This window comes from Podarcis raffonei, chromosome 15, assembly GCF_027172205.1.
Source record: "Podarcis raffonei isolate rPodRaf1 chromosome 15, rPodRaf1.pri, whole genome shotgun sequence".
Taxonomy (NCBI): domain Eukaryota; kingdom Metazoa; phylum Chordata; class Lepidosauria; order Squamata; family Lacertidae; genus Podarcis; species Podarcis raffonei.
In genome coordinates this window covers 24,191,573-24,219,548 of record NC_070616.1, presented here as the reverse complement: position 1 = coordinate 24,219,548, position 27,976 = coordinate 24,191,573, and positions in this window count along the sequence as shown.

The window sequence follows — 27,976 nt, the reverse complement described above, 5'->3', positions numbered from 1 at the left end:
CTTGCTCTACGTGGGGCTGCCCTTGAGACTGACCCAGAAACTCCAGTGGGTACAGAATGCCACGGCGAGACTCCTTATGGGGTCTTCGCTGCGAGATCATATTCATCCGGTACTATACCAGCTGCACTGGCTCCCGGTGGAGTACAGGATCAGGTTTAAGGTGCTGGTTTTAACCTTTAAAGCCCTATACGGCCTAGGACCCTCGTACCTACGGGACCGCCTCTCCTGGTATGTCCCACAGAGAAATTTACGGTCTGCAAATAAAAACATCCTGAAGATCCCAGGCCACAGAGAGGTTAGGCTGGCCTCAACTAGAGCCAGGGCTTTCTCGGCCGCGGCTCCAATCTGGTGGAACGCTCTGTCACAAGAGACTAGGGCCCTGCGGGACCTGACATCTTTCCGCAGGGCCTGCAAGACAGAGCTGTTCCACCAGGCCTTTGGTCAGGGCGCAGCCTGACCCCCTCCTCTGGCAATCTGCACAGAATTTTGCTTAATGGTTGCCATCAATTTGATTTTAATTAATTTTATAATGAATGTTTTTAGAATGTTGGATTATTCTGATTGTTGTTAGCCGCCCTGAGCCCAGCTTCGGCTGGGGAGGGCGGGATATAAATAAAATTTTTTATTATTATTATTATTATTATTATTATTATTATTATTATTATCTATCATCTATCTATCTATCTATATCTATCTATCTATCATCCATCTATCTATCTATCATCTATCTATCTATCTATCTATCTATCTATCTATCTATCTATCATCTATCTATCTATCTATCTATCATCTATCTATCTATCATCTATCTATCTATCATCTATCTAGATATAGACATACACACACACACATATACACAAACCCCTGTAACTCAGGGTAACACGTCAATCATCTGATGAAGTAGACTAGTGCACAAAAGCTTCTGTGCCATAATAAATGTGCTAGCCTTTGAGGTGCCACAAACCTCTTGCTTGTTCTTCCTGCAACAGATTTACTTGGCTACCCCACCCTCACCCCAGAATTTCTCTCTAGGGAGGGAGTTCAAAAGACTGGGCGCAGCAAACATGAAAAACCTTGTTCCAAACAGATGCAGGTTCCGACGGAGGCTCAATATAGATTAATGTCTGGAGAGTGCCCGATTGGCTACCCCTTACCTTTTTCAAGAATGGGTGGTCACAGTGAGGGGGGTATTATTATCTCTGACATTCTAATTCAGGGGTTGCCAGTGCAGTGCCCATGAGTGTAATGGTGCTGTTGAGGTCTTCACAGGGCACATATGAAACCTGTGAACCCCTTGTGGTGAGGGTATTTTTCATGAGCTGATGAGTGTTGGTGCAAGGAAAAATAGGTATATATATAAAAAGGAGAATTCTCTGGATGCCAAGATCCAAGCTTAGAGTAAGTAGTCTTTGTTGAGACAACCCCAGCAGAGATTTGAAATCACAAAACATGCAGCAAAGTAAAGTGTGGAAATGTAGGCTGTTAGATCTTTAATATATGCCCTTCAGGGTTCCTTTCAAAATCCCCCTCTTCCCCTAGCATAGAAAAAGAACACACGTTTAGTAAGTTTATAATGGTTTACTTACAAACTCTCCACAGGTCAGATTCATGTGCTTTCCCATACATTAGTCAGAAAACATAGGCAGTAAAACTTGGCTTAGTTACAGTGGTGAAAGTTCCCAAATTATTGGTACAGGAACACAGCAAAGGCTTGTTAGAGCCATGTGGCTAAGCTGATGCAACCAGCTTAGCCTCTTCACATGCTGAGCTTCACAGGTAGACTGAAGGTACAACAATACACTTGATTAATTTCCTCCCAAGGTGAAGCGGAGTGACCTAGCTAAGCCTGGGAGGACAGATTACTCTATGACATTAACCCCTTCATGTACTAATTAGACATAAGCTGTTTGGTTGGCACTCTTTCTCACTTCCTCTTTCAGCTTTATGCACTTTTCAAGACTCAGAATAATTCTATCAGATCTTACTTTTACCCAGATCCCTTGGATCCCTTTCTGTCTTTCAGGGGGCAGGGCTGCCAGGGGCTGATGGGAGTTCAGCAACATACACAGAGCCAGAAGTTCATCACCCCCTGCTATATGGGATAGGGGAAGGCATTTTTCTGATCAAGTGTGGTTTCTAGCTCTGGGATTGTGGCTTACACAAGGCAGGAGGTGGAGCCAGACTCCCTAGTAATACTAGTAAAAGTTACTCTGCTACTAAAGACAGATCTACACATTATGTTGCTGCAATAATTCAGGCCAAGGGCATAAGTAGAGTCCTGCTGGATCAGGCCAGTTCAGCATCCTCTTCTCACAGTAGCAACCAAATGCCCATGTTAAGCCTGTTCCCAGATACAAGTGCAGTGGAATTTAAAGCCCCGTGTCTGTACGTGCATGTATAACACTTACAAATGTGTTAGCATTTGTAATACATAGAGCTGCTCCAGAAGCTGGCGTCATTCATGAGGTTGCTGTCAGTCTGGACCACTGCATTATATTTCAATTCCTGGATTCCTAGGTACATCCCCTCAGAAGATTCTTATCTCCCTGCATTTGCCGACTTAATGCTTTGCTATGCTGATAAAAGCAAGTTAATTATCCAGGAGGGAGGGAAAAGGCATAGCCCACCTCCCATTTTTGCTCGGGCGCCCCATGGCTATATATTAATCTTTTGTTAGTTCATTTTATCGGGAGCTGAATAAATTGGAAAAGCCGGAGTGATTCATGTACTGGGGATTGCATATTGATCCTGCACACTTTCCTCCGTCAAGTCTCCATCCGTCACGCCAATCAATAGCACACTGGGGTCACACGGCTGAGCTGATGGGAGTGAGGGGCAGCAAAAGAGGCTGGCCCCTTCCTCCTCAAGATAACGCTCACTGCAACCCCAAGCCAGAAACATGTATGTTTACATGCATGTATGAACAGAGACGCGGGTGGTGCTGTGGGTTAAACCACAGAGCCTAGGGCTTGCTGATCACAAGGTCGGCGGTTTGAATCCCCGTGACGGGGTGAGCTCCCATTGCTCGGTCCCTGCTCCTGCCAACCTAGCAGTTCGAAAGCACGTCAAAGTGCAAGTAGATAAATAGGTACCGCTCTGGCGGGAAGGTAAACGGCGTTTCCGTGTGCTGCTCTGGTTCACCAGAAGCGGCTTAGTCATGCTGGCCACATGACCCGGAAGCTGTACGCCGGCTCCCTCGGCCAATAAAGCGAGATGAGCGCTGCAACCCCAGAATCGGTCATGACTGGACCTAATGGTCAGTGGTCCCTTTACCTTTACCTTATGAACAGAGACATGCTGAAGCCGGTTTATGCGCTGTAGTGCATGACATGTGAACTTTGGAACATGCAGAAACTAATTTGAGGTGCAGCTCCAAGGAGGGTTGGGGGGTTTCCACTCTGACAACTTGATTTTAATCAGAGCTATGCTGAATATCCTCCATTTTCAATTTCTGGGCACAAACAAGAAGCTTCAGTGAGGGAAAATTCCCCCTCCCCAAATATCCACCATTTCCTAATCCTGTTAGCAGTCCTGACCCTTCTCAGTGGTTCCCAGACCTTGTTTCCCTCGGCGGTGGCCGCTTCCTCTGTCCTCGATTAGCCATAGAGATGGTGCCAAACAATCAGGGACCACATTGTGAATGCAGTGGCATCAAAACACCCTGAAACCAGTTGGATTTGATGATGCCACTGAGAGCAAATGAGGGCAGCTGCAGGCAGCACAAGTGAGCATTTTTGCAAGGAGTGCTGACAAATCAGCCCTAAAGGGAAGGCACATTCTCTTTTTTTGTTGGTACTGCTGAAACTGTTAATTAAGAACTGAATCCTTTGTCTCAGCTCTGAGCTTTACTGTGTGCTTTGTATTTGTTTTGTAAATCATCATATTCTCTATGCCTTCAAAACGGGGAACATTATTAATATATTAGAAATATAAATAAGTTTAAAAATTTATTTAAAAACCCCCTCAAAGTATGCATATTAAAACAATGTAACCCTACATTAAATAGGGTCCCCTCTCTACCATTTATTTGCATTTAGGAATGTCCATATCAGATCTTATGTGAGACACCCATAACCTCATGGAATTTCTTTTTTAAAAAAATTCTTTATTGATTAAAAATTTACATATCTATACAAACATTATATGCTATCTCTTTACATATAAAGAAAAAGAAAATTATGTAGAGAATAGAAAATTTCCAAAGGAACAAAAAAGAGGGAAAAAAGACATACGAAGATACAAAGATACGAAGTAAAAAAAAATCAAAAGAGGAAAAGACAAGACAACATTATTTACACAATAAAAGTGTTCATCAACACAATCCTTCCCACCCTTCTCATTATACCGTAATATAAACATTCTTTTTTTAACACAGATTTGTATTGTATAATATCATTTCTTTTCTACTTTGTATGTATTCCCCTAATCGTTTTCTTTACAAATATCATTCAATTTCTACTAATATGGAATTTCATTGCTATGGTGGCAGAGGGGAGGAAGGGGGTGCAGTAGGGGCGGACCACCCCGGATGTCACCACTGGGAGGGGGGTAACAAAATGCCGGGCGGCACTCACCACAGGGCCTGGGAGAGATGTGATGGCTTGGGTGCACGCAGGCTCTGTGCTGCCCAAACGGTCCGCCTGCTGCCTCCCCCCCAACTGTAGGGCAGCTGAGTGGGAGGAGGCAGGCAGACTCTGGAGGCCCCACAGTGCACCCCACACCCAAGGGCGACTCGCTCTGCCCTCGCCCCGCCCCTGGACTCACCACCCCAGGTGCCCAAGCGGCTTCCTCTGCTGCTGTGTGGTGGAAGAACCTCAGTCCTAAAATGTTCACAAACATTGCAGCTTATTATTGGGTTGTCTCCCAACCAAGTTCTAATCAGAATAAACCTAATGAAATTAGGGAGAGAGCCAGTGTGGTGTAGTGGTTAAGAGCGGTAGACTCATAATCTGGGGAACTGGGTTGGCTTCCCCGCTCCTCCACATGCAGCTGCTGGGTGACCTTGGACTAGTCACACTTCTTTGAAGTCTCTCAGCCCCACTCACCTCACAGAGTGTTTGTTGCAGGGGAGGAAGGGAAAGGAGATTGTTAGCTGCTTTGAGACTCCTTTGGGTAGTGATAAAGCAGGATATCAAATCCAAACTCTTCTTCTTCTCTTATGCTCATGTCCCACTTTAGGATTTTCCATTAGAGCATCTCGGTGGCCACTGTGAGAACAGGATACAGGACTAGAAGGGCCATTGGCCTGATCCAGCAAGCTCTTCTTAGGTCCTTGGGAAATGGTTATAATGGTTTGGTTTTTCAAAATGGAAACTGATTTAGGAATTTGGTGTAGTGAATGGAACAACAAGAAATTGAGCAACCAATTAACCCCTGGAAAATAAGGGATATCCATGTTAATTGTGGTTTTATTCTAATAGACTTGTTATGCTATCTGTGATATCAAAAGTCTGGGACATATTGCTGATGTAACAGTCTCCATTTTTTACATTTCATGCCTGTTTTCTGTGAGGATTCTATTCTAAGCTTGACCTTGCATTTGAATAATTACTATTATTTAAATGGCAACTGATACAGGAGTGTGGGGAAGGGAACGTAAGAATGAGAAACTGAAAGAAACGAAAATGGACACTTTCACCCATCCCTCCATTTGATACATGGATGCAAACAAGGGAAGACAGATAGACAGATATAGAGGCTATAGATATATATGATATAGATATAGATATAGAGGTGTGTGTGTGTGTGTGTGTGTGTGTGTGTGTGTGTCTGCCTGCTTTTGCATGCAAATCTTTTGCATGCAAGTCTGCTTTTGCATGCAAATCTTTACCCAAGAGCCAGTGTGGCTTAGTGGTTTGAGAGTTGCTCTAGGAGTTGGAAGAACAGGGTTCAAATCCTCTCTCAGCCATGAATCCTACTGGGTGTCCTGGGGCCAGTCCCTGCCACTCAGCCTGACCTACCTCACAGGGCTGTTGTGGGGATCAAATGTGGAGGGGGGGAACCATGTAGGCCACCTTGAGCTCCTTGGAGAAAAAAGGAAGGATAGAAATGCAATAAATAATAAATAAATGAAAACAAAAGCCTGACATTCTGCATCAGGGGAAATTATAGATCACCAAACAGAGATAAGCACTGCCCCCCTTCCACCCTCAGTTGTTTTCACATTTGGCATTGCTTGCTGTTTTTGATGGCCTGCACTGATGGCAAAGCAGTTCTGCTCTTTCTCCTACTTGTCAGCCTCGTAACGTTCTCCCCGGGTGTCGGATGTACTAACAGGTTCTGCCTGCCAACTTCTGGGCGATCGGCAGCACAGCTGACAGGCAGCAGCTTCCCGGTGTGTTTTACATAATATCTCTCCAGTGCTGCCTCTGGATTTGTTGTCACCAGGGACCTGGGCTGTGTGTGCATGTCTCCAGAGGCGGCATGCCATGATGGCAGTTCCCCAGCTTGGTGATCCTGACAATCCTCAGAGGGCTGTGGCCACCAAGGTGTCTGGTTGCTGGAGTGTGGTGTAGCGGTTAGAGTGTTGGACCAAGACCTGGGAGACCAGGGTTCAAATCCCTGCTCAGCTGTGGAGCTTGCTGAGTGGTCACTCACAGATAAAATGGGGAGGGAGAGGAGCCATGCATGCCACTTATAAATCCTTGGAAGACAGGTGGGGTGGAAATGTAACAAATAAATAAGATTTAACCCAAAGCTATGGACATAGGATGGGACGCGGGTGGCGCTGTGGGTTAAACCACAGAGCCTAGGACTTGCCGATCAGAAGGTCGGCGGTTCGAATCCCCATGACGGGGTGAGCTCCCATTGCTCGGTCCCCGCTCCTGCCAACCTAGCAGTTCAAAAGCATGTCAAAGTGCAAGTAGATAAATAGGTACCGCTCCGGCAGGAAGGTAAACGGCATTTCCGTGCGCTGCTCTGGTTCACCAGAAGTGGCTTAGTCATGCTGGCCACATGACCCGGAAGCTGTACGCCGGCTCCCTTGTCCAGTAAAGCGAGATGAGCGCCGCAACCCCAGAGTCGGCCACGACTGGACCTAATGGTCAGGGGTCCCTTTACCTTTACCTTATGGACATATGAAGCTACCTTACATGGAGGATTCAACTCATACATCCAGCTCAATACTGTCTACACTGGGGGCAAGCCAACAGGCTGATTTCCAGATCTTGTTGAACTCTTTTCAATCCCCCTGAGCATCAGCTGTGTTGACTGTTGCTGATGGGATCTGGAGTCAAACAACACTGGAAAAACACCACATCATCTTCACGTTGGTCTACAGTGACAGGCAACTGCGTTCCATGGTTTAGGTGAGAGCAGTGGTGGACCTACATTTTGGGGGCCCTGACTCTTGAACTATCATGGGAGCCCCTTTGCAACCAGCAATGAGGTCTGGGTAACCGCTATTATCTTCTTCAGTGGGCTTGTTCCAAGACAGATCACCACCCCTTTACAACATCTCTGCTATTGACTGTCAAATGTTGTGATGGTTGAAATATATACCGGTCCTGAAAGACCTACATTGGCTCCCAATACGTTTACAAGCCCAATTCAAAGTGTTGATGCTGACCTTTAAAGCCCTAAACGGCCTTGGCCCAATATTCCTGAAGGAGCGTCTCTACCCCCATTATTCAGCCTGGACACTGACGTCCAGCTCCGAGGGCCTTCTGGCGGTTCCCTCCCTGCGACAAGTGAGGTTACAGGGAACCAGGCGGAGGGCCTTCTCAGTAGTGGTGCTGACCCTGTGGAATGCCCTCCCATCAGATGTCAAGGAAATAAACAACTATCTGACTTTTAGAAGACATCTGAAAGCAACCCTGTTTAGGGAAGTTTTTAATGTTTGATGTTTTTATTGTGTTTTTAATTTTCTATTGGGAGCCGCCCAGAGTAGCTAGGGAAACCCAGCCAGATGGGCGGGGTATAATAAATTGTTATTATTATTTTACAACAAAAAATCAATGATTTGAGTTGTGCCACTCTGCCTGGGTCTACTAGACCCATTTTTAAAAAATAAAGTAATGTGAACTAAAGTTGCTTCTGGGGCCCCTCTGGGATTAGGGACCCTGAAAGTTAAACTTCATTAGTTTCATAGAAGATCCACCACTGAGAGGGAGCCTTTCCCAGCCCCACCTGGCTATACCAGCGATGTGTGCATATGACTACCTGGTCACAATCATGGATGCAAATGAGTCTGTTGCATATGAGTCTTGCCATTTGCCTGCATCCTTCCTCCTCTAGCAATAGTGTTTTCTCTTCCCTGCTGATCAGCATTAACCCCCGCCCCCATCAAACTCCCTTCACTTCTCAGACTGAATGCTCCCTGCCTTAACTTGAGAAGAGCAACAACCACAAACAGGTACCTTTCAGCTCCTACATCTAGGGTTTATAGGCATCCTCGTGGCTATGCTAACTTGCTTTCTAATCATCATTTTATTGTTGATAAAGTGGATTCCCAGAAAGGTGAATTAATCTGGGCATCATAACACGGCTTGCATATCACATGACTGCCAAAGTCGTTTCTCTTGGCACACTCCTCTGGCACAAAGCTGTCTTCTCACCAGTGGGGAGGGAGGTGGCTGCTTGTGTTATGAGAGTCATCCCGACCCTTAATTGAATCCATTAGAAATGAGCTGTGTGGCTTTACTCTTTAGATTTTCTCTTATGAGGGCACAAATGGAAATCCCGATTAATTCCTTGTTTGGTTGTTTTATCTAAGAAGGTAATCAAGGCAAAGGGTAGAGGAGGGAATTCAGATGTCTGGGTTAATTATGTTTATAAAAAAACCAAAACCCTCCTTTTTGGCTTTTTTTTTTTTAAAAAAAATGCTAAGTTTCTGAGGAGCTGCCAAGGATCAGATAAACTAACAGGCAGACTAGACACGGGCTGAGGCCCTCAAAATTTTAGGTGCCTCAAAAACACGGGGGGGGGGGGGTTTAAACAGGGCCTGTGCAAAAATTTATCTGAGTCCATCTGCTTCTATAGATAAAAGTTTATAGTAGCGTGACATAGGAAATGCCATTGCTGGTGGATGCAGTTTTCAACCCATAACTTCAGAATGGTGTTGGAATAATCCACAGTAATATTTATTTTCCACATCAATATAGTCCTCCTTTCTGCCCAACCTGTCAAGGTGATTTACCTTTTATAATAATGCCTTGCAGATTAAAGGAGCAATCATATTTTCCTTGGGAGGGTGTCTGGGAAGCCATAGAATATTGTAGGCCTCCTTTTGCATGGGCAGAGTCCTGACTGGGACTGGTGGGAATTGTCATACAAAACATCTGCAGCACATCTGGTGGGCAAAGACTGATCTATAACAGAAATTTCCATTTAGAACAAGGTCCTCTGTTTGTAAAGAAAGTAGGGCCTCCACAAAATTGAACCTGGCTTCAAATATTGGGATGAAGGAAACTGTCTTGTAAAGCAGAACTGGATGTGTCTACACTGCAATGTAAACTAGTTTTGAACCTATATCATGGTTTTCAGTGTGGGAATTTTGCTCAGTCCTAAAAAAGACCCAGCATTGCGTACATTTCTTACGAAATCATCTTCATTTCTTGAGCTAATTATCACAGTTTATCAAGAGTTGAGACATGTTTCTAGTTTACATTTCCCTTTGCTCATCTCACTTCCTGTTAGGATCAATTCATTATGCAGATCCTGAGTTTAATAGGTGCATTCAGTTGCAGTACATTTCAATTTCAGTTTTAATTGGGGAAGGTCTATATCTCAGTGGGAAATCATGTGCTTTGCATGCAGAAGGGCCCTGGGGTGTCCTGATAGAGCAAAAGGAAAGAAAGGGGAGGGGGGCTCAATTTGAAATCCTGGAGAGCAGCTGCCCATCATTAGCAGTGAGCTAGATGAACCCATAGCCTAACCTGGTATGATGCTACTTCCTATAATCCTATCTTAATTTCTTTTCTTTTTGGAGAAGAGGGTTTACAATAAACAAACATGATCGGTGTCCATATGCCCCGACTTGCAACCGCAATTGAGGGGTCCCAGTGCACGTTGTGTGTGTGTGTGACATCATATGCACAATGCACACTTCATTGGAGGGAGGCTAAGGGCCAAGCACTCTGTGGCTTCAGTGACCAGTGACTCCTTTTCTCTCACACTCAGGAGGAGCTGGCCACTGAAACCGTGCCATTCTTGGCTCGACACTTGGCCTCTGTCCCCTCAATACGGTGGTACCTCAGGTTAAGAACTTAATTCATTCTGGAGGTCCGTTCTTAACCTGAAACTGTTCTTAACCTGAAGCACCACTTTAGCTAACGGGGCCTCCCTCTGCTGCCGCGCCGCCGCTGTGCAATTTCTGTTCTCATCCTAAAGCAATGTTCTTAACCCGAGGTACTATCTCTGGGTTAGTGGAGTCTGTAACCTGAAGTGTCTGTAACCAGAAACGTCTGTAACCCGAGGTAACACTGTATTGAGGGAGTCCAGCCCCTCCAAAGAAATATTAAGGGGGCTGAAGACATCTCGGCCCCATAGAGTTGGTGTGCTGCATGTGTCAGTTGAATTTCCACAGATGCTATTAGACTTTGAGATATCATTTATATCGTCAGTGTTTAATTTCACATAGTTCAGCCTTTTGGAGTTGTATATGGCTGGTGTGTGTGTGAGAGAGAGGGGTGTGGGTGGGTGCAACTTGCTCATTTGGTATTAACATGCCTAGAATGGTTTCTGCTTGGTGTTTCAGCCTGTGTAATCTTGACAATATGAGAAAAAAATCACTTTCTCTTATTTGTTAGATTTGCTTTTTAACAGTGTAGGCTTTTGCCTCCTTAATGAAGTAATAAAGAATTATGCAAAAGGAGAGGCAGCCCACTCTGAAAGGTGATGTGAGGGTCCCAAATTGGGAAAAGGTAAGAGAAAATGGATTGGAGGGAAAATCAGATGGCTGGTTACAAAAGAGTCTTTGAAACATAATTAAACTTCACCACCTCAATAAGACGTGAATGTAATGGCCTCTAGGCTGGGGTAGCAGAACATATTCTTAGACTTAGATTTCCTTCAACCAGCATCCCCGCTGAATTGTGCTTCTAGGGTTTTGCTATCTTGATTCTTGAAATGACTCTGTCCATTTGCCCTCACTGCCTCTTATGCCTAGAATTGCCTTCCCTGCTAATCCACTGTTCTCAGACACAGAGAACAATTGTCTGCCTCCCTCATCCCTCTGTTTTGAGACATGGACTTTACCAAAACAATGCACTGACTTAAATAGTTTTCATTTGCTTGTTTATATTTTTCTCTTTCAGAAAAATATCAGGTGGTGTGCAAATTGAACCAACAATAAAGGTAAAGGTAAAGGTACCCCTGCCCGTACGGGCCAGTCTTGACAGACTCTGGGGTTGTGCGCTCATCTCACTCTAGAGGCCGGGGGCCAGCGCTGTCCGGAGACACTTCCGGGTCACGTGGCCAGCGTGACAAAGCTGCATCTTGGTGAGCCAGCGCAGCACACGGAAACGCCGTTTACCTTCCCGCCAGTAAGCGGTCCCTATTTATCTACTTGCACCCGGGGGTGCTTTCGAACTGCTAGGTTGGCAGGCGCTGGGACCGAGCAACGGGAGCGCACCCCACCGCGGGGATTCGAACCGCCGACCTTTCGATCAGCAAGCCCTAGGCGCTGAGGCTTTTACCCACAGCGCCACCCACGTCCCAACGATACAAACAGCAAATGAAAAGCAGGACATAGATAGTGATTGGCCAATTTTATTATGATTTTCCAAAATTGAGATAAGTTTAACTGCTCCAAGAGTGTTTTTGTCCCAGAAAGTTGCTTTCATTATTTTAATAATAATCTTCAGATGTATGAGGGAAAGGTTAGGCACTCTGTATATGCTCAAGGGAACTAGTCCAGCAATATCACTTCCTGGAAACCACAAGAGGGCAGAGTAATGTTGCACTCTGGTCCTGCTTGCAGGTTTTGCACAGGTACGTGGTTGGCCACTGTGAGAACATGATACTGGACTAGATGGGTCATTGTACTGATCCAGAAGGGTCATTTTATGTTCTTATGTACTTCCATGGCTCACTCCAGGCATTTGGAAACAGCACCAGGGCCTAACCGCTCACCCCTCTGCCGGCACAGATTAAGCCCTGTATCCTACTCACATTGCACTCCCTGCTGCGCTGCTCTTTGACAACAGAATCATCCTGACAAATTGTTTACCACTTCATCAGAGGAAATTAATTTCCCACAAGAAATGATGCATCTTTCATGAAGCTGCTCAAGTGCAAGTGACTTCCATCCCCACTCCTGATCCCACCCAGCCCTGAGGGTTTCCCTGCCTCCTCTCAATGTTGTACTCTCTGCTAGGAGTTGCTGGTAATGATTCAGGCTGTTGTTGTTGCCATCCGTCTGTCTCGAGAGACAAGGGAGTGTGAAGTCAAACCATTGGAGAATCACAGTGCCTGCTGTGGCTGCAGAGACTGGTAACTCATAACTGCTGTGCTTCCATGAATTATCAATGACTGATTAACTTCTGGGGAAGAAAAACACTGGAGCAGGAGAAGCGTAACTTGTCAGTTTATGAAAAGAAGGCATATCTCCAAACTAAGTCTGCCCATTTGGCTGCCTGGAATTTTCTTGGGTGTCCAAAGAAGGTTTATTTCACACCCTCCATCATGCCCTGTTTTGGAGATTTGCAGAGGTTCTGTTGGTCAACCAAGACCCATGGATGTGTTTGTACACATCCTAGAGTCACCTGCAAGAGGAATATCCCTGTGCAGTATCATCTTCTGAAGGGCTGTTTGTAGGCTTCAGTGGGAGTTGAATTTTCAATTTTCAGCAGGAGAGAGGAATCTGTGGCCCTCCATATTTTGTAGGACTCCCATCTCTATTAACCTAAGCCAGCATGGCCAATGGTCAAGAGATGGGAACTGTAGTCCAGCAACAACCAGAAGACCACAGATTCCACATCCCTGGTTTACAGCACCATCAGACCCTTCGACCTCACTGAAGCTCAAAAGTAAAGGGGGCATTTCTTTTTCCTAGCCTAACCCTTTCCTAGTGATGCATTGTGATGTTATCATGGTCTCTTCCTGCTTCAAGCTATAGCACCCAGGTTCCTATGGGCAGGGGGAGATTTACAAGACTGGCAAAATGTGTTCAGAACCATGGACAGCTCACTGTGGATCTAATGCATGGGTAAGCAAACTAAGGCCGGGGGCCGGATCTGGCCCAATCGCCTTCTCAACCCGGCCCGCGGACGGTCCGGGAATCAGTGTGTATTTACATGAGTAGAATGTGCCCTTTTATTTAAAATGCATCTCTGGGTTATTTGTGGGGCATAGGAATTCGTTCATTTTTTTGGTCCAAAATATAGTCTGGCCCCCCACAAGGTCTGAGGGACAGTGGACTGGCCCCCTGCTGAAAAGGTTTGTTGACCCCTGATCTAATGCATTCTTACAGGGAGTTCCAACAATGAAAATTTGGTGCTGCTCTAGCAATCCTCTGGAGCCAATGGCCATATTCAGTAGTCCTTCTCTTAAGTGGGTATCTCAGACCCCACCTCCTCATGTCCCAGGGCAATGTGGCTAGGAAGCCTATTGCTGCCCCTAGAAGCATAGCCATTAAAGTTCCTTTCCAAATGGCAAGTGATTCTTGGGATGAGTGCTAGGAATCGATGGGCGAGAAAATGGCTACCTCCTCAAGGACAGTGGATGGAGCCATTACTGGTCCCAGGACTCCTCTTTAGGAGTCTCTGGGAAAGTTACCCTGGAGGCTGCCTTCTGAGGAGCATAACCAGACCCCTTATCTGATGGGTACATGTGTATCTGAGTCCTGAATCATGTCAGGTGGCCACTTCAGCTATGATTTCTGGGTGATTGTGGAAAAGGTCTCTCTCTCTCTCTTCACTTAATACCTGAACTTAGGCTGTAATCTCCATGCAGCAGAGACATGTTCTATGCTATTTTGAGTCAGGAGGCAATGTTCTCTGGTTAAAGCTTTAGTTCTAAAATGACACAGTTAAGAGATGTCCTTTGCCTGGGATGGTTGGCCTACAGCTCAGATACAATGAAAATGTTTTGCAGGTAGAAAGTACAGAGTTCAAATACAAGGATCTGAGCCAGAAGGTCTTCTGTCTGAGATATTCTACAAGACCTCCCGAACTGTTTAAATGTACAACTGCAAACTCCATAAGGCAGGGACATTTTCTCTTGTTGCAGTAGTCCCTCTGGGCCAGAGGCAGGTCACTGCCAAGCAGAGAATACTGTCTTAGAAGAACCAGTTGTCTGATGGTCTAAGGCAGCTGCTTATATTCAGTGTAGAAGTCAGGAGCCCAGTAAGTTTGGGGGCACAGCAGGGCCATTCCTAGAAGCCTGAAGAAAAGAGAATGAGAAGCTCTCATCCCCATCATGCAATATGCAGGCAGACATCAACATCTCCCCACTTGACCACTTCCACATGACGCTGAAACCAAAGATTGAGGCAGGAGCGCATAGCCACGGGCCAATTCTGTTCATCCGAGTCCTTGTTCCCGGCCGAGAGCAGCCCTATTACAGCTGAGTAAATAACTCCCCCCGGATCCTTGTGTTAAACTGGCTTCATGACCCATGCCAAAGTGCTCAAACACAAGACAGGATCATTGTGTTAATTGCAATTCTCTTGTTATGCAAAGTCATAAGCGGACTAATGTCCCATGTTATTACCAGGAATCACAGACGCCACAATTCAAACAGAAAGCCGAGCGTGTGTGCGAGTGAGCAAGTGCCGTTACCCTTGAGAGTGACACACTAGCAGCACAATGTTGGCAACAGGGGCTGAAGGGATGGATGGGGCAATTGCGTTGCTCATTTGCCAATCGAGGAGGAGAGCTGGCTGTGCTAAATGTTTATTGCATTGCTTAGATGAGATTGTTATTGCAAGATACAGCATTGTTGTCTCCTGTGTAAAGCTGGGGAAGCAGGGTGGGGGACAACCCTATTATTGTGGGCCACAACCACAATGTTCCCAAAGGAAATGAGTAGTAGGAATGGAACAACTCAAACATGCCCCTGACATGTATTGGAGAATCCTAGGCAGGGCTGCTAATTCTAAACTTGGAAGAGTTGCTCACTCAGTCGTCAGCAATGTGCTAGGATCACCTCTGAGCAGGAAGTTTTTGTCAGCGGAAAGAGAGTCTGTTTGGAGGCTGCCCTATAACAACACTTCTTTTGGATGCTTTCAAAACAACAAAAAACCAGTTCATAACCACCTTTACAATGGATCCCCCCCCATAAAATAGAGCAAATAAAACAAAGTGCAAGGACAGCAGTACAGTAACAGTGATTGATCTTCATTTATTCATTGCATTTATACGCATCTCTTTCTTTAAGGAACTCAAGGCTCCACTGTTTCACACTTGAACCCCACAACAGCCCTGTGAGGTAGGTTAGGCTGAGAGACAGTGACTGGCCCAAGGTCACCCAGTGAGCTTCATGGCAAAGTGGAGATTTGAACCCTGGTCTCCCAGGTCATAGTCTGATACTCTAACCACTGCACCACACCGGCTTTCTAACCATTTCGCCACACTTGCTCTTTCTATTTCAAAGCATCACTGAAAGAACAAAGTAAGGAAGATGCTTTGTGTGTTCTTTCCTCCCTCTCTCATGGACATCCGATGAAGTTGAATGCTGGAAGATTCAGGACAAATAAAACAAAGTACATCTTCACCCAGTGCATAGTTGACTATGAAACTCACCCCCACAGGAGGCCATTGACCTGGATGGATTCAAAAGAGGATTGGACAAATTCATGGGGGTTAAGGCTATTGATGGCTAATAGCCATAATGCCCATGCACAGCCTCCATGATCAGAAGCAGAAATGCTTCTGAATACCAGTTGCTGGAAGCCACAGAGGGGGAGAGTGCTCTTGTGCTCAGATCCTGATTGCCAGTTTCCCATGAAGGCATCTGGTTGTCCACTGTGACAACAGGTTGCGTGGCGAGTTCCTGCCCTCCCTTCCCCGTGGAAATAAAGACACACGACACAATTATTAAGGTTAATGGGCTAAATAAGGCCACAACTTTATTGGTTACAGGTGATGAGCAGTATTGGCTTAGGCATTGGTCCTAACCGACTATATCCGACTTCAGCCCATCCACTTGAAGTCTGGGAAGGGTTAACCACCAGTAGGGCGAGTCTTGCTGATGCACATCAACTAGGAACTCCCCCGGAGTCACCGCTCAGGGACGTGCCTTAGGCCCTCACCTCCATAGGCTTCGGACAGGGCCACGCCCCATGGAATCCTTTATCGGACTGCCCTTCAATATATGGGGCAGGTGATGGAGGCGGCAAAAGAGGGAGATCCCCGGCCACAGCTGCACTAAATAGGGCAGGCCACACGCCCAGAGCCAGCTGATTGGCTGGCCAGGGGGTGACATGGCTGGGGATTCCCCCAATTGCGCGGGGGCTGGGCTCCAGCCACCGAGTGCATAGTGGGGGCGTGAAGCCTGCAACCCCACCTCCTCTGCAGGGTGGAAGTGGCTATGCTGGACTATCTGGGCCACTGGCCCAGATGCATGCAAATGTATGCCAAACAGGTTCCTCCTAATGATTAGCCAATATCTGTTTCCTTGCAATTTCCACTTATTACTTGAGCAAAAGAAAAAGTGCAAAATTTCTGTCTAAGGGTTGTAGGTCTTACACGAGCCAGACAGGACTTTCAGGTTAAACCTCTTGCCTTCAGTGGATTCCTCCATAAAAGAGCTCCACTGCAGTTTAACTATTGCTTCCAGAGTGATGGTGCTCCACAACCATCAGTCCTGGAGAAAAAATTTATGGCTGAAATCATAGCAGCTAATCAAGCCTACTTTAAAACTATTTCTCCGCTCCCTAACTGCTTTTTTCGTTGTTGCAATCTCCAGTCTATGAGATTTCCAACCAGGAACGTCTTCCAGATTCCACATGGCTGGTGCACACAAAATAGGCTGCCAAGGCTCATTGGCTCAGTCCAATAGCCGCTTAATCAACACAAATAGTCCCCATTAATCAGCGGGCCCCATCCTGAACTGTTAAGAGATGGCAGGTTTAGCCAGGCCTTTGCATTATAACTTCAGCAAGAAGAAGATTGGACAGGAGGATCACTGAATGTACCAACTGGTAAGGCATTGAGATGCTACACTGTTCTGAAATGGCCATTCTGCCTGGCCATTATACAACATGATTTAGAGAGTGACTTTATAGTGAGGCAGCCTGTTAGTGCATTGAGTTCTGCATTGCTTATACTGGCTCCCAAGAATTCTGGCTCTAATAATTGATTAGGATTCAGGGTTGGCCAAAGCATTCCTGCTCATTGGAATCTTCTCATCAACAAGCTGGTGGTTTGAATTTCTTGCAAGGAGATTTGTTTTTTTTAAAGGAAAGTACAGCAAAACATTGGTGGGGTAGGGAGAAGCTTAGGCAGAGAAGGAAAAGGATGAGCAACCAAACACAGTCAGCATCAGAGATCTGGAGGTGGGGAATGACTAAAGGAGATGTGGAAATAGACACCACAGTAGAGGAAGGGAACCCAATATTAGAACACCTTGTGCTCAGATCATCCCCACAAGCAAAGTAGTATTCACACTTACGCCTGATTTGTAAACACAGAGATGGGCTGTTATCCCTTTGTGAGGATTTGCCTTGGCATTAGGCATCATACATAGGGATTCTTGAAAAGCCAAAGTAGGGATTCAGGCCCAGAGACCCATTTCATCCAGCACCTTGTTCTGGCCAGCCAGGTACCATTGGGAAGGCCATAAGCAGGGTCTGAGCTCATCAGTATTCTTCCCTTCTAGCAACCGGTATCCAGAAGCATACTGCTATCAGTGGAGGAACGGTATAGCTATCTGGGTTCACAACCAATGATCACCTTCTCCTCAATGAATAGAAGAGGAAGAAGAGTTTGGATTTGATATCCCGCTTTATTACTACCTGAAGGAGTCTCAAAGCGGCTAACATCCTCCTTTCCCTTCTTCCCCCACAACAAACACTCTGTGAGGTGAGTGAGGCTAAGAGACTTCAAAGAAGTGTGACTAGCCCAAGGTCACCCAGCAGCTGCATGTGGAGGAGCGGAGACGCGAACCTGGTTCACCAGATTACGAGTCTACTGCTCTTAACCACTACACCACGCTGGCTCTCAGAATATATCTGATCCTCTCTTAAAGACATCAAAGTTGGTGGCCCTTATGACCTCTTGTGGGACCTGGTGTCCATTACTGCCTCTTGCAGCCATCATTACTTCTTGTGGCCATCACTGGCTCTATCTGCTCTGTCTTAGAGCCCCCACTTCAAATGCAAAATCTTCCATGAACTGGGGAAAAGGACTCCTACCCAAGCCTATGTTTAGATTTCTTGTCCCCCGCCCCTTGTTACCATTTCCCCGTATGCCTTCCCTTCCCTTCCTCTCCTCTTCCTCTCACTGTCAAAAACAATGGCGACTGGCACCTCCTAGGAACAGGGAAAGGACGTCCTCTTGGCAACTGTCACTCTGCAATGCAGGAGGTGGACGGATGGCTCCTGCCTGAAGATAAGCCTGGTCCAGAAAACAAGATGCTTGCAGATGTTTGGCTAATGGATACTGGGTAAAAGCCTCCGAAAGACGTGCCACTGCCAGAAGGTGCGAGGAGCATTTTGATGTATTGCTCTCCGCGATGCCTCTGCTCAGTTAACTAGCCGAACAGGTGGTTAGAAAGATCCCTAAATGCGATGAAATCTGTCCATAGTCCAGGTTCCCTCCCGGTGCGAGAAGAGGAGTCTGAAAGATTGGAGGCATCTCAGTTTATCAATCATGCCTTAATGAAACAACCATCTCTGCTCTGCTCTCCTCTCTTGCCTCTGGCTTGGGGCTTTCTGTGAGTCGTCGTAAACAACATGTGTCTAGATCACAGCAGATAATTCCCACTCTCCCCCCTCCTCTGAGCCTCCCCACTGTATAGCTGCGAGCTTGTCAAATGGGTTCAAACAAAAGAGATGTGAGATTTCCCATCTTAGACAATACTGAGCTCAACGGTCCAGTGGTCTGATTCAGTATAAGGTACCTTCCTATGATCCTATTAAATTAGTCCTTAATTTGGAGCAACGAGGACTGGAATCTTCATGGTTAGGGGAAGGACTGTACTTCTGTTTGCATGCAGCTTGTCCCTGGTTCAATTCCTGGTATCTCCAGGTAGGGCTAGGAATGTCCCCTGTCTGAAAGCTTGGAAAGCTGCTGCCAGTCAGTGTAGGCAATACTGAGTTAGATGGACCAGTGGTCTGACCCAGTGAAAAGCAGCTTCCTATGTCCCTAAAGTGGATTGAAAACCTTGTGTGCTGTGCTTCTGGAGAGGTGTAGCCCACTAGATGCTGCAAGATGGGTTATGGGAGGGTGAGGACTCTCTGCGACAGAATCCAATGTCCAACACAGCAACAGAGTGTCTATTTCCAGAGCAGAGCAACACAGGTGTAGGAGCAGACAGCAATTCAGGGAGCTGGGGGAAATAATGGTGTTAAGCAGGATTTTAGAGAGCTAAAACCTCACAATCAATGGTTTGTTTTGTGTGCATGCATGTCTGTTTCTACTGAAAAAGCAAACTTGGAAAATATTCAATGCAGAAATGTTTACTGTAAGAAATAGTGGGTGAATGGGGCAAGACAGCATATGTCCGTCCCCCCCCTCAATATTCTCAAATATCGCTTTTCTTGATGATGGAAAATAGAACCCTAGACTGATATGCTCTCTCCGCATTGTTTCCTTTTTAAAAAAGAGAGAGGGAGGGAGGGAGAGAATATTTTCTCTGTGTAATAGAAAAAGATATCCTCTTTGTCAAATTGCCATCCATTGGCGAACACTAAAGGGGAAGGTTAGCGCCATCTACAACACCTGGGCCAATCTATCAAGCGTGATTGCAGCTGGGAACGCCAAAGGAAATCATATTTCATGTAATTTATATTTATAAACATCCATTCCCCCCTCCTTCTCCTTCTTTCTCTCTCTTTTGCCAGACAGCCAAAGTACTTGGGAGCTTTGCTGGAACCTCAGCTGCAAGTATCAGATAAAATATCACTTACGATCCGGCGTCAAATGCATCACGCCGTAATCGCAGGGAAAGTGGACCAGGGCGCAGCCCGAAAGCTCATTTCCCTATCAATCTTCCCCGGGCGGGGAAGCTCATCCCATTCTTCCAGCCTTTTATGGAGTCATTGGGTCAAAGACAATTGCCTTCTTCACCCTGCCTGTCCTCTCTCTCTGTAGAGTCGCTGCGACCCAGCCCTTGCGTGCTTCTCGCGATCCCCCTTGTTCGTCCTCAAAAGCAAATCGACATCTTTGAATGGCAGGGGCCCTTCCATTCTCTATTCAGGGCACTTACAGGGCACTGTCATTTTCAACACTTCCATAATTAGGGGGATTTTAACCAAACTATCCTGTGGATGATTACCGCCGGATTCAATTTCTTTTGCTTTGATCATCCGGAATAGGAGGAAAAGGACGCCGCTGGCATATTTGCTGATGTGCCATGTTTGCAGAGCAGCTTGTGGAAGAGGTTTGGCTTGTCACTCTCTGTTTTCTTTTGGTGCATCGGATGGCAAGGGTTGGGATGGAATCGACTTTGCTGGCTCACATTTCGTGATTCTTAGACCCCAGAGGGCATCTTAGAGGCCACAGTGTCCTACCCTTCTAATGCCAGAGACAGAGCTCTGAAGTCAGAGGAAAGTGAGATCTGACGACAAAACCTTCTTTCCTTGCCATCGCTTGCTCTGATGGCATCCTGGGTCAACTGATATCAGAGCTCTGGTCGCATTGGGATAAAAGGGAGATGTTCTGGGAAGCTTCTTGGTTCTGAATGACCCACTCCACCCCCACCCCCCATTTAGCCACTCTTGGGCTACAGGGTTACTTTAAAAAAAAGAAAAGAAAATGAAAGAACTGGACATTCCAGGACAAGGTTTGCATATATATGGGAGGGCCAAGCCTGATGACATCTCCTCTCCAGGGACACCCTCTATCAAACCTGCAAACCTGACTAATAAGCTAGTCCTTGCTTATTTATTTATATTGTGTAAATACAGCTGTTTAGCTCCAGCTGGGCCTGCCAGCCCCTTCCACTCATCTCGTTGTGATCGGAGCGGATGCTTAATAAACGGGTTTGGATTAGAACCGTCTGTGGATTATTTGTACCTGAAGAGACCAGCGGGGGCATTTTTCGACCCGTATGGAGGAGATGGAAAAAACCCTAGCCAAGAATCCTCAAGACTCTCTGCTCGAAATAAGTTACGCAAATCTAGAAATTCTATGCAAATTGGCTTCTTTGGAGTAAATTTGTTCCATTTGCAGGCTTTATTCTGCACCTGATATTGGCATGGAAAAGGGTGAATTGAACTAATAAGCCATGGAGAAACTCAGGTTTTGATGCCGAAATGAAACAGCCTGGATTAGTATATCAACATAATGCTTTTGAACAGCACCTAGCATGCAGATGGTGCTTTGCAAATATTTAGTAATTATTGCAGTAGATGGGTGTGTTGATGATGATGTAGCCTGCTGGTCTCGTCCAGTGTGCTTTTTGTCCATTTTTTATATTTATTTTTTGCAAAAAAGAAAAAAAGAAAAAAGTTTGCTAGACCTTAGGTTTGAGGTATTGAGCTGCTCAGGTTTTGCAAAGTAACTAAAAATAAAACCACAATAAAGCCAGCTTTCAGACTTGGACGCAAATGTACAAGAATAAAACACACGCAAACCACATCAGTTATGAAGGGTGGCTTACAAATGGCTGTTATCCCCTTTATCATTCTTGGAAGTGTAAGTTCTGTCTTACTCTGTATATTGGGTAAACTGGAAATTTACAAATCTATGCAACTTTCATAATTGCAAGTACATATTTTACTTAGATATCTGTTCCAGAATATGAAAAGTAGTATTGCAAGCCTTACATAAGAATAGCCACCAAGCCGTTCCCAGCTTCCTCCTTCTGACACCCTTTCTTTTTGACAGTCATTCTCTCCTTCTCCTCTCCTCACACTGAGAGCCAGTGTGGTGTAGTGGCTAAGAGCGGTAGATTCGTAATCTGGGGAACCGGGTTCGCGTCTCTGCTCCTCCACATACAGCTGCTGGGTGACCTTGGGCTAGTCACACTTCTCTGAAGTCTCTTAGCCTCACTCACCTCACAGAGTGTTTGTTGTGGGGGAAGAAGGGAAAGGAGGATGTTAGCCGCTTTGAGACTCCTTCAGGTAGTAATAAAGCGGGATATCAAATCCAAACTCTTCTTCCTCTTCTTCTTCCTCCCTGTGTGGAGGGACAGACAACTCTTGCCACTGGTCTGAACTGATTGCCAACAGAGGGCTTTTAAAACCAGGCCCACCATTGCTCTAATGGTACAGTAAGCCCTCAGCATACATGGGGATTATGTTCTGGGGATCATGCCCAAAGCCAAAATTCCATATGGTCAAAGCATATTGGGTGCAAAGGTGGGTTGGATTGCCAAAGTCTTTCTTCCTGGACACCCGCCCCCTTTCCACTCCCTTTTTATTTATGTTTTATTTATTTTGCCAAGCACATGAAGCTGAATGTGAACAAGTTAAATGTGTGTGAGTTGCAGTCTTCCTGTGCTATGAAATCTGCTGCTTCAAATGAACACATCCATCCTGCTTTGTGGTGGCCCCAGCCCCGGACTGGAGATCAAAGCAGGAAGCTTTCTCCTGGTCAAAGTGAAAGAGAGATTTGACAGACTGGAGCTTAAGGCACCATGGAAGCAAACTGGGACTGGTGTACCACAAAACAGCGGCTTAACCTGTACATCAGACTCAACCATTATGCCTGTAAGAGAAAAATCTCTCCTATATTTTGTTCATGTCAGGAAGCTGAGCCTGTTTGCTTGTTCCTAAATGCTTGCATGACAGGCAGTTAAGCCTGTTACATTAATAGACTATTAATATATCCAACTTTCCCAAGCAGCTTGCATGGGCTCTCCATAGGTTAATTGGGCCATATTTCAAGATAATCACAGCCTTACATTTCGGTGCTAATTAAGTGCCTTTAAACCATACCCACACCCAGCCACACTGAATCATAATTAAACTCCTTGTCTTCCCTTCATATACCAGAGTACTAATACCCGTAACGTCCCAAATGCCATTCCTTGCCTGAAGCAAATTAAGCCTCGCAGCTCTGTTTTATGGAATGTATCTTTTAATATATATATCTATATAAAAAACAGAATCATGTACAAATGATTCTGAATGAATATTGCATGAATCGTCAAAGCACTTTTGTCTCTTTATTTCCCTACACTTATTCCCTGCCACAGAATTATTGTCAGCTGACAGAGAAGGGCCAGCTTGTTGAAGGCAGCAGTTATCAAAATTTGAGGAGCCGAGATGAGTCGAGGCTGCTTTTGTTTTCTCCATGAACGTTTTCTGTGGTGCTGAAAACCCCCTTTTCCTTTCTGGTGATTCCCCCAGCACTCCATGTGAAAATGTTTCCTTATTCATTGCATTGCCCTCACTTGCCCTCAGTGGCATAATCAATTGCTCTCACTTGCCGTCAGTGACATCATGACCTAGCATGGAGGCCAATATTGCACACTCTGATTTGCATCCTAAGCCTGAAGAGAGATCTGAGGCCTCAACACACGTTTAACGCAACGGCTTGCTAAATTCATGGCTAGCCATGGGCCCTGAGCTTTGTGGTTCACACTTTGAAATCCATGACATGAGCAATAGATAGTATGGAAAGTAACCATCCAAATGGAGCTATTCTGCAGATCTGCATCTCTCAGACAGTTTTTGGCCCTTGCTAAAATCTGAAATGGCATGGATACGCAATGCAGTGTGAAATCCTCAGAGATTGTTTCAGCTACGTGCTGTATGATGAAAGGGAAGTAAGGTAAACAAACAAACTAACACCCGACTCTGAAAGGACTAAGTTCTGAAACTTTTGAATGTCAAGACAACTCAGTGCTAAAGGAGGGAAATGTTGAGGTATGTAAATTTCTGCAAACGTTGAAAATCGGATAAATTTGGCAAAGGTCAGAAATTCGACTGTGTGCTTTCCTGAAGCATAGATGATCACTCAGTTAGGTCCATTCATTTTTGTATCATTCTGAAATACAGTCTGACTTTATCATAACCTGATAAAATTGGAATCCTACGCATGTCTATTCAGAAGTTAGCTGTGCTGAGCTGCATGGGACTTACTCCCAGGTTGGGATGGGGAAGAAATTCAATTCAGCTCACATTTATAGGCAATACTCACTAGTTCTCACTTTCCAAAACAATACAGCAACTGAATCACAGCCACCCTTTGAAATTTGCACTTCTCTGAATTTTGCAATGCAGCTTGCCATTCAAGAGCTTTATATTTATTTTATTGTTATGTATATACCCCACCTTTCCTCCCAGGACCTCAATGCATGCATGGTTCTCTACCTTTTTTTCCTCGTGACAACCCTGCAGGGTCATTGTACAGTAATAAAAGAGGTTGGATGGCCATCTCTCAGGGATTCTTTAGCTGTGCTTCTTGCATTGCAGGGGGTTGGACTAGATGACCCTTGATGTCCCTTTCAACTCTACAGTTCTATGGTTCTATTAAAAATGCATATACAGTAGGGTAAATCATGCATATAGCTACAGGTACAGTGAAAGAAATAGCACAAAATGTATTATATTAGATAAAACTGCCTTGCAAAACTGTGCATATTAGGCAAAATTGCACAGAAATCTGTAAACCGGCCTCGGCCCATTATACCTGAAGGAGCGTCTCCACCCCCATTGTTCTGCCCAGACACTGAGGTCCAGTGCTGAGCGCCTTCTGGTGGTTCCCTCGCTGCTAGAAGCCAAGTTACAGGGAACCAGGCAGAGGGCCTTCTTGGTAGTGGCACCTGCCCTGTGGAACGCCCTCCCACCAGATGTCAAAGAGAACAACTACCAGACTTTTAGAAGACATGTGAAGGCAGCCCTGTTTAGGGAACCTTTTAATGTTTAATATATTATTGTATTTTAATATTTTAATAATAGAGTGGCTGGGGAAACCCAGCCAGATGGGTGGGGTCTAAATTATTATTATTATTATTATTATTATTAAGCAGAAAAATTGCACTGAGAGGTTGATGGAGTTTCATAAGGAGTTTATCCTGAGCCCTCTCCCTCCTTCCTTCCTAGGTTCTTAGGCAGTGTCACTACAGACTATTAAGTGGCATCCAAGTTTCATACGTGCCACTTTGACTGCTGTTCTGGGGCTGAACGAAATGTTTGGCTATGTCTGTGCATGGTTTGTAAAGAGTCCCCGCGATGCTCCGGGCTATAAGGCACCGTATAAAATGTCAGCCATTATCATTAATCGCTCCTCGATGTTGCCTCTGACTTTTATGTGTCAGACACTGCAGTCTATAACAAGCTACTGCCTTCGTAAAGGTCTTCCTAGCTGCATAGAGATGGGTTGAGGAAGAGAGCTGGGCAGCAGGTGTGAGAAGGGACAGGGTGTCACCAAAGAGAGAGGGGAGCCCAGAGAGACCTTTCCCAGACATCAAGTCCCTGATGCATGCCGGTTTCCTGAATTAAAATGGGGAGCAGGCTTCCATCTTACATTCATAAGAGAAGAGGGGGAATGCAACCCAGATGAACTGGAGCAACTCCCCTAAGAAACATGGTTAAAGTGCTTGGTGCTATTATGCTTAGGGAGAAAAAAAGACACAGAATAGAAGTGCAGAAAATGTGTGGTGTGGATAAACTGGAGAGAGAGAGAGAGAGAGAGAGAGAATGATGGAGTTTTCTTTCCCTCTTTCATAACACTAGAACCCAATGGAATTGTCCAGAGAAAATGAAAGTTGGAAGATTCAGAACAGGCAAAAGGAAACACAAAGCACCCAGTTAAATGATGGGATCGGCTACCACTAGATTTTTTATTATTATTATTATTATTATTATTATTATTATTATTATTATTACTACTACTACTACTACTACTACTACTATATTTGTATACCTTACTATGGGACGCGGGTAGCGCTGTGGGTTAAACCACAGAGCCTAGGACTTGCCGATCAGAAGGTCAGCAGTTCGAATCCCTGCGATGGGGTGAGCTCCCATTGCTTGGTCCCTGCTCCTGCCAACCTAGCAGTTCGAAAGCACGTCAAAGTGCAAGTAGATAAATAGGTACCGCTCTGACGGAAAGGTAAATGGCGTTTCCGTGCGCTGCTCTGGTTCACCAGAAGCAGCTTAGTCATGCTGGACACATGACCTGGAAGCTGTCTGTGGACAAACGCCGGCTCCCTTGGCCCATAAAGAGAGATGAGCGCCGCAACCCCAGAGTTGGTCACAACTAGACCTAATAGGCAGGGGTCCCTTTACCTTTATACCTTACTATACTCACATATCTCAGATGTAGTGATGGCCACTATCTTAGACAGCCAACTTGGGGAAGGGCCATCACTCAGTAACAGAACATCTGCTTTGCATGTAGTAGGTCTCCTGTTCAATCCCAGCAGCACTAGGTAGGGCTGGCAAACACTCCTGCCTGAAACCCTGGAGAGCTGCTGCCAGTCAGTGCAGACAATACTGAACCAGATGGAACCATTGGCCTGAATGAGAATAAGGCAGCCTCCTCTGTTCCTATTTAAATCACCTCTTTATTTGGGATCATTAGGACTAGCACCTTACTTAACATTTTGGGGAAGGACCATAAGTTGGTGGCAGAGCATCTGCTTTGCATGCAGAAGGTCAGGGTTCAATCCCTGGTGTCTCCAAGATAGAGCTGGGAGAGACCCTGGGAGGAACCCTGGAGAGCTGCTGCCAGTCAGTGTAGGCAATACTGATCTGGATGAGCCAATAGTCTGACTCAGTGTAAAGCAGCTTCCTATGTCCTGTAGATACGATGGCATTAAAAGGGGACCAGGCTAGAGAAATACAGGGAGATAAGGCTATCCATCACTACTAGTCATTGTGGCTTTATCACCTCCTGTATGAGAGGGAGCATGCCAGTGGCTGGAGAACATGCGTGGGAAAGGATAATGGCACTCCTGTCCTCCTTGTGGTCTTCCCATGGGGAAAAGTTGGCCCCTGCAGGGTTGAATGATGGATTTGATAGCCTTTTGGCCTGAACTTTCAGGACTTTTTCCTTAGGTCCTTAAGAACAGCCCTGCTGGCACACACTAGAGCCAGTGTGGTGTAGTGGTTAAGAGCGGTAGACTCGTAATCTGGTGAACCGGGTTCGATTCTCTGCTCCTCCACATGCAGCTGCTTGAGCTAGTCACACTTCTCTGAAGCCTCTCAGCTCCACTCACCTCACAGAGTGTTTGTTGTGGGGGAGGAAGGGAAAGGAGAATGTTAGCTGCTTTGAGACTCCTTCGGGTAGTGATAAAGCAGGATATCAAATCCAAACTCCTCTTCTTCTTCATCTAGCTGAGAGCATCCTGCCACCCACAACGTTCAACTAGATACCATGGCTACTTGTGGTTTTCCTGGAGGCACCTGCCTGGCCATCCACTATAGGTTGTCCAGAAGCCAGACGTGAGTCTCTTCCCCCCAGCAGGACTCTTCTTGCCTTCTCCTCTTGCTGAAGCCCATCCATCCAGTGACGAAAGGTCTATCTTTAGCTGCAGACAGCCCCCTCCACATCTTTCCTCCTCCTCCTCCTTTTAGCCTGGAAATAAATTGTGTTGGTAATAGATTAAGAGAAGGAGCTAAGGATTTGTTCCAGCTGAAATGTTATCACCCCGGGCAGTTTTAATAAAACGATAATCAAATAAAGAGCCAGCTACAATAAATTAATGTGTTTTAGCCGAAGAGGGCTGGGCAAAAAGACTGTGTTTCTCTCTCTCTCTCTCTCTCTCTCTCTCTCTCTCTCTCTCTCTCTCCCTCTCTCTCTCCTTTTTTTTTAAAAAATTACTGTCAGCTGTGTAATCAGAGTGTGTGGAAGGGAGGAGCAGACGGGGTTGTTGGGCTGGGTGGGTGGAGAGACAGAAAGCATTTAACCCCGTACGTTCGACATTCAGATCCCGCATCTCGTTTCTGACAGGCTTACACCATGTGCGAGGGCTGATA